The sequence below is a fragment of the Lonchura striata genome, chromosome 26, assembly GCF_050655825.1.
Source record: "Lonchura striata isolate lonStrDom1 chromosome 26, ASM5065582v1, whole genome shotgun sequence".
Lineage (NCBI taxonomy): Eukaryota > Metazoa > Chordata > Aves > Passeriformes > Estrildidae > Lonchura > Lonchura striata.
In genome coordinates this window covers 765570-777116 of record NC_140728.1, presented here as the reverse complement: position 1 = coordinate 777116, position 11547 = coordinate 765570, and positions in this window count along the sequence as shown.

Here is an 11547-nt window from a genome sequence, read left to right as displayed (position 1 = left end):
GGGAGCCCTACAAACTGACATCAGGAACCTGGACTGCTGAGTTTTCTTTCCCAGGGAAAATGGAAAAAGGATGTGCCCAGGGGCCCCTGGCCCTGGACTGCAAAAGATCCTTATATCGAAGGATGGAGCCCACACCGAAGTTGTCCCCACCTCAAACTTGTGCTGCCCTGATAGACCCAAGGGAGCCCTACAAATTGACATCAGGAACCTGGACTGCTGAGTTTTCTTTCCCAGGGAAAATGGAAAAAGGATGTGCCCGGGGGCCCCTGGCCCTGACTGCAAAAAATCCTTATATCAAAGGATGGACCCCACACCGAAGTTGTCCCCACCTCAAACTTGTGCTGCCCTGATAGACCCAAGGGAGCCCTACAAACTGACATCAGGAACCTGGACTGCTGAGTTTTCTTTCCCAGGGAAAATGGAAAAAGGATGTGCCTAGGGACCTTTGGCCCTAGGCTGAGACCTCACTGCAAAGAATCCTTATATCGAAGGATGGACCCCACACCGAAGTAGTCCCCACCTCAAACTTGTGCTGCCCTGATAGACCCAAGGGAGCCCTACAAACTGACATCAGGAACCTGGACTGCTGAGTTTTCTTTCCCAGGGAAAATGGAAAAATGATGTGCCCGGGGGCCCCTGGCCCTGACTGCAAAAAATCCTTATATCGAAGGATGGAGCCCACACCGAAGATGTCCCCACCTCAAACTTGTGCTGCCCTGATAGACCCAAGGGAGCCCTACAAACTGACATCAGGAACCTGGACTGCTGAGTTTTCTTTCCCAGGGAAAATGTAAAGAGGATGTGCCCAGGGTACCCTGGCCCTGACGGCAAAGAATCCTTATATCGAAGGATGGACCCCACACCAAAGTTGTCCCCACCTCAAACTTGTGCTGCCCTGATACACCCAAGGGAGCCCTACAAACTGACATCAGGAACCTGGACTGCTGAGTTTTCTTTCCCAGGGAAAATGGAAAAAGTTTGTGCCCAGGGGTCCCTGGCCCTGACTGCAAAAAATCCTTATATCGAAGGATGGACCCCACACCGAAGTAGTCCCCACCTCAAACTTGTGCTGCCCTGATAGACCCAAGGGAGCCCTACAAACTGACATCAGGAACCTGGACTGCTGAGTTTTCTTTCCCAGGGAAAATGGAAAAAGGATGTGCCCAGGGGCCCCTGGCCCTGACTGCAAAAAATCCTTATATCGAAGGATGGACCCCACACCAAAGTTGTCCCCACCTCAAACTTTTGCTGCCCTGATAGACCCAAGGGAGCCCTACAAACTGACATCAGGAACCTGGACTGCTGAGTTTTCTTTCCCAGGGAAAATGGCCAAAGGATATGCCCGGGGTCCCCTGGCCCTGACTGCTAAAAATCCTTATATCGAAGGATGGACCCCACACCGAAGGTTTACCCACCTCAAACTTGTGCTGCCCTGATAGACCCAAGGGAGCCCTACAAACTGACATCAGGAACCTGGACTGCTGAGTTTTCTTTCCCAGGGAAAATGGAAAAAGGATGTGCCCAGGGGCCCCTGGCCCTGGGCTGGGACCTCACTGCAAATAATCCTTATATCGAAGGATGGACCCCACACCAAAGTTGTTCCCACCTCAAACTTGTGCTGCCCTGATAGACCCAAGGGAGCTCTACAAACTGACATCAGGAACCTGGACTGCTGAGTTTTCTTTCCCAGGGAAAATGGAAAAAGGATGTGCCCAGGGGCCCCTGGCCCTGCCTGCAAAAAATCCTTATATCGAAGGATGGAGCCCACACCGAAGTAGTCCCCACCTCTAAATTGTGCTGCCCTGATAGACCCAAGGGAGCCCTACAAACTGACATCAGGAACCTGGACTGCTGAGTTTTCTTTCCCAGGGAAAATGGAAAAAGGATGTGCCCGGGGACCTTTGGCCCTGGGCTGAGACCTCACTGCAAAGAATCCTTATATCGAAGGATGGACCCCACACCAAAGTTGTCCCCACCTCAAACTTGTGCTGCCCTGATAGACCCAAGGGGGCTCTACAAACTGAAATCAGGAACCTGGACTGCTGAGTTTTCTTTCCCAGGGAAAATGGAAAAAGGATGTGCCCGGGGGCCCCTGGCCCTGACTGCTAAAAATCCTTATATCGAAGGATGGACCCCACACCAAAGTTGTTTCCACCTCAAACTTGTTCTGCCCTGATAGACCCAAGGGAGCCCTACAAACTGACATCAGGAACCTGGACTGCTGAGTTTTCTTTCCCAGGGAAAATGGAAAAAGAATGTGCCTAGGGGCCCCTGGCCCTGACTGCAAAAAATCCTTATATCGAAGGATGGACCCCACACCGAATTTGTCCCCACCTCAAACTTGTGCTGCCCTGATAGACCCAAGGGAGCCCTACAAACTGACATCAGGAACCTGGACTGCTGAGTTTTCTTTCCCAGGGAAAATGGAAAAAGGATGTGCCCGGGGGCCCCTGGCCCTGACTGCTAAAAATCCTTATATCGAAGGATGGACCCCACACCAAAGTTGTTTCCACCTCAAACTTGTGCTGCCCTGATAGACCCAAGGGAGCCCTACAAACTGACATCAGGAACCTGGACTGCTGAGTTTTCTTTCCCAGGGAAAATGGAAAAAGGATGTGCCCGGGGGCCCCTGGCCCTGACTGCTAAAAATCCTTATATCGAAGGATGGACCCCACACCAAAGTTGTTTCCACCTCAAACTTGTGCTGCCCTGATAGACCCAAGGGAGCCCTACAAAGTGACATCAGGAACCTGGACAGCTGAGTTTTCTTTCCCAGGGAAAATGGAAAAAGGATGTGCCCAGGCGCCCCTGGCCCTGGGCTGGAACCACACTGCAAAAAATCATTATATCGAAAAATGGACCCCACACCGAAGTTGTCCCCACCTCAAACTTGTGCTGCCCTGGTACACCCAAGGGAGCCCTACAAACTGACATCAGGAACCTGGACTGCTGAGTTTTCTTTCCCAGGGAAAATGGCCAAAGGTTGTGCCCGGGGGCCCCTGGCCCTGAATGCAGAAAATCCTTATATCGAAGGATGCACCCCACACCGAAGTTGTCCCCACCTCAAACTTGTGCTGCCCTGATACACCCAAGGGAGCCCTACAAACTGACATCAGGAACCTGGACTGCTGAGTTTTCTTTCCCAGGGAAAATGGAAAAAGGTTGTGCCGAGGGGCCCCTGGCCCTGACTGCAAAAAATCCTTATATCGAAGGATGGAGCCCACACCAAAGTTGTCCCCACCTCAAACTTGTGCTGCCCTGATACATCCAAGGGAGCCCTACAAACTGACATCAGGAACCTGGACTGCTGAGTTTTCTTTCCCAGGGAAAATGGAAAAAGGATGTGCCCGGGGACCTTTGGCCCTGGGCTGAGACCTCACTGCAAAGAATCCTTATATCGAAGGATGGACCCCACACCGAAGTAGTCCCCACCTCAAACTTGTGCTGCCCTGATAGACCCAAGGGAGCCCTACAAACTGACATCAGGAAGCTGGACTGCTGAGTTTTCTTTCCCAGGGAAAATGGAAAAAGGATGTGCCCAGGGGCCCCTGGCCCTGACTGCAAAGAATCCTTATATCGAAGGATGGACCCCACACCGAAGCTGTCCCCACCTCAAACTTGTGCTGCCCTGATAGACCCAAGGGAGCCCTACAAACTGACATCAGGAACCTGGACTGCTGAGTTTTCTTTCCCAGGGAAAATGGAAAAAGGATGTGCCCGGGGGCCCCTGGCCCTGACTGCAAAAAATCCTTATATCGAAGGATGGACCCCACACCGAAGTAGTCCCCACCTCAAACTTGTGCTGCCCTGATAGACCCAAGGGAGCCCTACAAACTGACATCAGGAACCTGGACTGCTGAGTTTTCTTTCCCAGGGAAAATGGAAAAAGGATGTGCCTAGGGGCCCCTGGCCCTGACTGCAAAGAATCCTTATATCGAAGGATGGACCCCACACCAAAGTTGTCCCCACCTCAAACTTGTGCTGCCCTGATACACCCAAGGGAGGCCTACAAACTGACATCAGGAACCTGGACTGCTGAGTTTTCTTTCCCAGGGAAAATGGAAAAAGGATGTGCCCGGGGGCCCCTGGCCCTAGGTTGGGACCTCACTACAAAAAATCCTTATATCGAAGGATGGACCCCACACCAAAGTTGTCCCCACCTCAAACTTGTGCTGCCCTGATAGACCCAAGGGAGCCCTACAAACTGACATCAGGAACCTGGACTGCTGAGTTTTCTTTCCCAGGGAAAATGGAAAAAGGATGTGCCCGGGGGCCCCTGGCCCTGACTGCAAAAAAACCTTATATCGAAGGATGGACCCCACACCGAAGTTGTCCCCACCTCAAACTTGTGCTGCCCTGATACACCCAAGGGAGTCCTACAAACTAACATCAGGAACCTGGACTGCTGAGTTTTCTTTCCCAGGGAAAATGGAAAAAGGATGTGCCCAGGGGCCCCTGGCCCTAGGCTGGGACCTCACATCAAAAAATCCTTATATCGAAGAATGCACCCCACACCGAAGTTGTCCCCACCTCAAACTTGTGCTGCCCTGATACACCCAAGGGAGCCCTACAAACTGACATCAGGAACCTGGACTGCTGAGTTTTCTTTCCCAGGGAAAATGGAAAAAGGATGTGCCCAGGGGCCCCTGGCCCTGGACTGCAAAAGATCCTTATATCGAAGGATGGAGCCCACACCGAAGTTGTCCCCACCTCAAACTTGTGCTGCCCTGATAGACCCAAGGGAGCCCTACAAATTGACATCAGGAACCTGGACTGCTGAGTTTTCTTTCCCAGGGAAAATGGAAAAAGGATGTGCCCGGGGGCCCCTGGCCCTGACTGCAAAAAATCCTTATATCAAAGGATGGACCCCACACCGAAGTTGTCCCCACCTCAAACTTGTGCTGCCCTGATAGACCCAAGGGAGCCCTACAAACTGACATCAGGAACCTGGACTGCTGAGTTTTCTTTCCCAGGGAAAATGGAAAAAGGATGTGCCTAGGGACCTTTGGCCCTAGGCTGAGACCTCACTGCAAAGAATCCTTATATCGAAGGATGGACCCCACACCGAAGTAGTCCCCACCTCAAACTTGTGCTGCCCTGATAGACCCAAGGGAGCCCTACAAACTGACATCAGGAACCTGGACTGCTGAGTTTTCTTTCCCAGGGAAAATGGAAAAATGGTGTGCCCGGGGGCCCCTGGCCCTGACTGCAAAAAATCCTTATATCGAAGGATGGAGCCCACACCGAAGATGTCCCCACCTCAAACTTGTGCTGCCCTGATAGACCCAAGGGAGCCCTACAAACTGACATCAGGAACCTGGACTGCTGAGTTTTCTTTCCCAGGGAAAATGTAAAGAGGATGTGCCCAGGGTACCCTGGCCCTGACGGAAAAGAATCCTTATATCGAAGGATGGACCCCACACCAAAGTTGTCCCCACCTCAAACTTGTGCTGCCCTGATACACCCAAGGGAGCCCTACAAACTGACATCAGGAACCTGGACTGCTGAGTTTTCTTTCCCAGGGAAAATGGAAAAAGTTTGTGCCCAGGGGTCCCTGGCCCTGACTGCAAAAAATCCTTATATCGAAGGATGGACCCCACACCGAAGTAGTCCCCACCTCAAACTTGTGCTGCCCTAATAGACCCAAGGGAGCCCTACAAACTGACATCAGGAACCTGGACTGCTGAGTTTTCTTTCCCAGGGAAACTGGAAAAAGGATGTGCCCAGGGGCCCCTGGCCCTGACTGCAAAAAATCCTTATATCGAAGGATGGACCCCACACCAAAGTTGTCCCCACCTCAAACTTTTGCTGCCCTGATAGACCCAAGGGAGCCCTACAAACTGACATCAGGAACCTGGACTGCTGAGTTTTCTTTCCCAGGGAAAATGGCCAAAGGATATGCCCGGGGTCCCCTGGCCCTGACTGCTAAAAATCCTTATATCGAAGGATGGACCCCACACCGAAGGTTTACCCACCTCAAACTTGTGCTGCCCTGATAGACCCAAGGGAGCCCTACAAACTGACATCAGGAACCTGGACTGCTGAGTTTTCTTTCCCAGGGAAAATGGAAAAAGGATGTGCCCAGGGGCCCCTGGCCCTGGGCTGGGACCTCACTGCAAATAATCCTTATATCGAAGGATGGACCCCACACCAAAGTTGTTCCCACCTCAAACTTGTGCTGCCCTGATAGACCCAAGGGAGCTCTACAAACTGACATCAGGAACCTGGACTGCTGAGTTTTCTTTCCCAGGGAAAATGGAAAAAGGATGTGCCCAGGGGCCCCTGGCCCTGCCTGCAAAAAATCCTTATATCGAAGGATGGAGCCCACACCGAAGTAGTCCCCACCTCTAAATTGTGCTGCCCTGATAGACCCAAGGGAGCCCTACAAACTGACATCAGGAACCTGGACTGCTGAGTTTTCTTTCCCAGGGAAAATGGAAAAAGGATGTGCCCGGGGGCTCCTGGCCCTGACTGCAAAAAATCCTTATATCGAAGGATGGACCCCACACCGAAGTAGTCCCCACCTCAAACTTGTGCTGCCCTGATAGACCCAAGGGAGCCCTACAAACTGACATCAGGAACCTGGACTGCTGAGTTTTCTTTCCCAGGGAAAATGGAAAAAGGATGTGCCTAGGGGCCCCTGGCCCTGACTGCAAAGAATCCTTATATCGAAGGATGGACCCCACACCAAAGTTGTCCCCACCTCAAACTTGTGCTGCCCTGATACACCCAAGGGAGGCCTACAAACTGACATCAGGAACCTGGACTGCTGAGTTTTCTTTCCCAGGGAAAATGGAAAAAGGATGTGCCCGGGGGCCCCTGGCCCTAGGTTGGGACCTCACTACAAAAAATCCTTATATCGAAGGATGGACCCCACACCAAAGTTGTCCCCACCTCAAACTTGTGCTGCCCTGATAGACCCAAGGGAGCCCTACAAACTGACATCAGGAACCTGGACTGCTGAGTTTTCTTTCCCAGGGAAAATGGAAAAAGGATGTCCCCGGGGGCCCCTGGCCCTGACTGCAAAAAAACCTTATATCGAAGGATGGACCCCACACCGAAGTTGTCCCCACCTCAAACTTGTGCTGCCCTGATACACCCAAGGGAGTCCTACAAACTAACATCAGGAACCTGGACTGCTGAGTTTTCTTTCCCAGGGAAAATGGAAAAAGGATGTGCCCAGGGGCCCCTGGCCCTAGGCTGGGACCTCACATCAAAAAATCCTTATATCGAAGAATGCACCCCACACCGAAGTTGTCCCCACCTCAAACTTGTGCTGCCCTGATACACCCAAGGGAGCCCTACAAACTGACATCAGGAACCTGGACTGCTGAGTTTTCTTTCCCAGGGAAAATGGAAAAAGGATGTGCCCAGGGGCCCCTGGCCCTGGACTGCAAAAGATCCTTATATCGAAGGATGGAGCCCACACCGAAGTTGTCCCCACCTCAAACTTGTGCTGCCCTGATAGACCCAAGGGAGCCCTACAAATTGACATCAGGAACCTGGACTGCTGAGTTTTCTTTCCCAGGGAAAATGGAAAAAGGATGTGCCCGGGGGCCCCTGGCCCTGACTGCAAAAAATCCTTATATCAAAGGATGGACCCCACACCGAAGTTGTCCCCACCTCAAACTTGTGCTGCCCTGATAGACCCAAGGGAGCCCTACAAACTGACATCAGGAACCTGGACTGCTGAGTTTTCTTTCCCAGGGAAAATGGAAAAAGGATGTGCCTAGGGACCTTTGGCCCTAGGCTGAGACCTCACTGCAAAGAATCCTTATATCGAAGGATGGACCCCACACCGAAGTAGTCCCCACCTCAAACTTGTGCTGCCCTGATAGACCCAAGGGAGCCCTACAAACTGACATCAGGAACCTGGACTGCTGAGTTTTCTTTCCCAGGGAAAATGGAAAAATGATGTGCCCGGGGGCCCCTGGCCCTGACTGCAAAAAATCCTTATATCGAAGGATGGAGCCCACACCGAAGATGTCCCCACCTCAAACTTGTGCTGCCCTGATAGACCCAAGGGAGCCCTACAAACTGACATCAGGAACCTGGACTGCTGAGTTTTCTTTCCCAGGGAAAATGTAAAGAGGATGTGCCCAGGGTACCCTGGCCCTGACGGAAAAGAATCCTTATATCGAAGGATGGACCCCACACCAAAGTTGTCCCCACCTCAAACTTGTGCTGCCCTGATAGACCCAAGGGAGCCCTACAAACTGACATCAGGAACCTGGACTGCTGAGTTTTCTTTCCCAGGGAAAATGGAAAAAGTTTGTGCCCAGGGGTCCCTGGCCCTGACTGCAAAAAATCCTTATATCGAAGGATGGACCCCACACCGAAGTAGTCCCCACCTCAAACTTGTGCTGCCCTGATAGACCCAAGGGAGCCCTACAAACTGACATCAGGAACCTGGACTGCTGAGTTTTCTTTCCCAGGGAAAATGGCCAAAGGATATGCCCGGGGTCCCCTGGCCCTGACTGCTAAAAATCCTTATATCGAAGGATGGACCCCACACCGAAGGTTTACCCACCTCAAACTTGTGCTGCCCTGATAGACCCAAGGGAGCCCTACAAACTGACATCAGGAACCTGGACTGCTGAGTTTTCTTTCCCAGGGAAAATGGAAAAAGGATGTGCCCAGGGGCCCCTGGCCCTGGGCTGGGACCTCACTGCAAATAATCCTTATATCGAAGGATGGACCCCACACCAAAGTTGTTCCCACCTCAAACTTGTGCTGCCCTGATAGACCCAAGGGAGCCCTACAAACTGACATCAGGAACCTGGACTGCTGAGTTTTCTTTCCCAGGGAAAATGGAAAAAGGATGTGCCCAGGGGCCCCTGGCCCTGACTGCAAAAAATCCTTATATCGAAGGATGGACCCCACACCGAAGTTGTCCCCATCTCAAACTTGTGCTGCCCTGATAGACCCAAGGGAGCCCTACAAACTGACATCAGGAACCTGGACTGCTGAGTTTTCTTTCCCAGGGAAAATGGAAAAAGGATGTGCCCAGGGGCCCCTGGCCCTGACTGCAAAAAATCCTTATATCGAAGGAAGGACCCCACACCAAAGTTGTTTCCACCTCAAACTTGTTCTGCCCTGATAGACCCAAGGGAGCCCTACAAACTGACATCAGGAACCTGGACTGCTGAGTTTTCTTTCCCAGGGAAAATGGAAAAAGAATGTGCCTAGGGGCCCCTGGCCCTGACTGCAAAAAATCCTTATATCGAAGGATGGAGCCCACACCGAAGTTGTCCCCACCTCAAACTTGTGCTGCCCTGATAGACCCAAGGGAGCCCTACAAACTGACATCAGGAACCTGGACTGCTGAGTTTTCTTTCCCAGGGAAAATGGAAAAAGGATGTGCCCGGGGGCCCCTGGCCCTGACTGCTAAAAATCCTTATATCGAAGGATGGACCCCACACCAAAGTTGTTTCCACCTCAAACTTGTGCTGCCCTGATAGACCCAAGGGAGCCCTACAAACTGACATCAGGAACCTGGACTGCTGAGTTTTCTTTCCCAGGGAAAATGGAAAGAGGATGTGCCCGGGGGCCCCTGGCCCTGACTGCAAAGAATCCTTATATCAAAGGATGGACCCCACACCGAAGTTGTCCCCACCTCAAACTTGTGCTGCCCTGATAGACCCAAGGGAGCCCTACAAACTGACATCAGGAACCTGGACTGCTGAGTTTTCTTTCCCAGGGAAAATGGAAAAAGGATGTGCCTAGGGGCCCCTGGCCCTGACTGCAAAAAATCCTTATATCGAAGGATGGACCCCACACCGAAGTAGTCCCCACCTCAAACCTGTGCTGCCCTGATAGACCCAAGGGAGCCCTACAAACTGACATCAGGAACCTGGACTGCTGAGTTTTCTTTCCCAGGGAAAATGGAAAAAGGATGTGCCCAGGGGCCCCTGGCCCTGACTGCAAAAAATCCTTATATCGAAGGATGGACCCCACACCAAAGTTGTCCCCACCTCAAACTTGTGCTGCCCTGATAGACCCAAGGGAGCCCTACAAACTGACATCAGGAACCTGGACTGCTGAGTTTTCTTTCCCAGGGCAAATGGCCAAAGGATGTGCCCAGCGGCCCCTGCCCCTGGGCTGGGCCATCACTGCAAAAAATCCTTATATCGAAGGATGCACCCCACACCGAAGTTGTCCCCACCTCAAACTTTTGCTGCCCTCATAGACCCGAGGGAGCCCTACAAACTGACATCAGGAACCTGGACTGCTGAGTTTTCTTTCCCAGGGAAAATGGAAAAAGGATGTGCCCAGGGGCCCCTGGCCCTGACTGCAAAAAATCCTTATATCGAAGGATGGACCCCACACCAAAGTTGTCCCCACCTCAAACTTGTGCTGCCCTGATAGACCCAAGGGAGCCCTACAAACTGACATCAGGAACCTGGACTGCTGAGTTTTCTTTCCCAGGGAAAATGGCCAAAGGATGTGCCCGGGGTCCCCTGGACCTGACTGCTAAAAATCCTTATATCGAAGGATGGACCCCACACCGAAGGTTTACCCACCTCAAACTTGTGCTGCCCTGATAGACCCAAGGGAGCCCTACAAACTGACATCAGGAAACTGGCCTGCTGAGTTTTCTTTCCCAGGGAAAATGGAAAAAGGATGTGCCCGGGGACCTTTGGCCCTGGGCCGAGACCTCACTTCAAAGAATCCTTATATCGAAGGATGGACCCCACACCAAAGTTGTCCCCACCTCAAACTTGTGCTGCCCTGATAGACCCAAGGGAGCTCTACAAACTGAAATCAGGAACCTGGACTGCTGAGTTTTCTTTCCCAGGGAAAATGGAAAAAGGATGTGCCCAGGGGCCCCTGGCCCTGACTGCAAAAAATCCTTATATCGAAGGATGGACCCCACACCAAAGTTGTCCCCACCTCAAACTTGTGCTGCCCTGATAGACCCAAGGGAGCCCTACAAACTGACATCAGGAACCTGGACTGCTGAGTTTTCTTTCCCAGGGAAAATGGAAAAAGAATGTGCCTAGTGGACCCTGGCCCTGACTGCAAAAAATCCTTATATCGAAGGATGGACCCCACACCGAAGTAGTCCCCACCTCAAACTTGTGCTGCCCTGATAGACCCAAGGGAGCCCTACAAACTGACATCAGGAACCTGGACTGCTGAGTTTTCTTTCCCAGGGAAAATGGAAAAAGGATGTGCCCAGGGGCCCCTGGCCCTAGGCTGGGCCCTCACTGCAAAAAATCCTTATATCGAAGGATGCACCCCACACCGAAGTTGTCCCCACCTCAAACTTGTGCTGCCCTGATACACCCAAGGGAGCCCTACAAACTGACATCAGGAACCTGGACTGCTGAGTTTTCTTTCCCAGGGAAAATGGAAAAAGGATGTGCCCGGGGGCCCCTGGCCCTGACTGCAAAGAATCCTTATATCAAAGGGTGGACCCCACACCGTAGTTGTCCCCACCTCAACCTTGTGCTGCCCTGATAGACCCAAGGGAGCCCTACAAACTGACATCAGGAACCTGGACTGCTGAGTTTTCTTTCCCAGGGAAAATGGAAAAAGGATGTG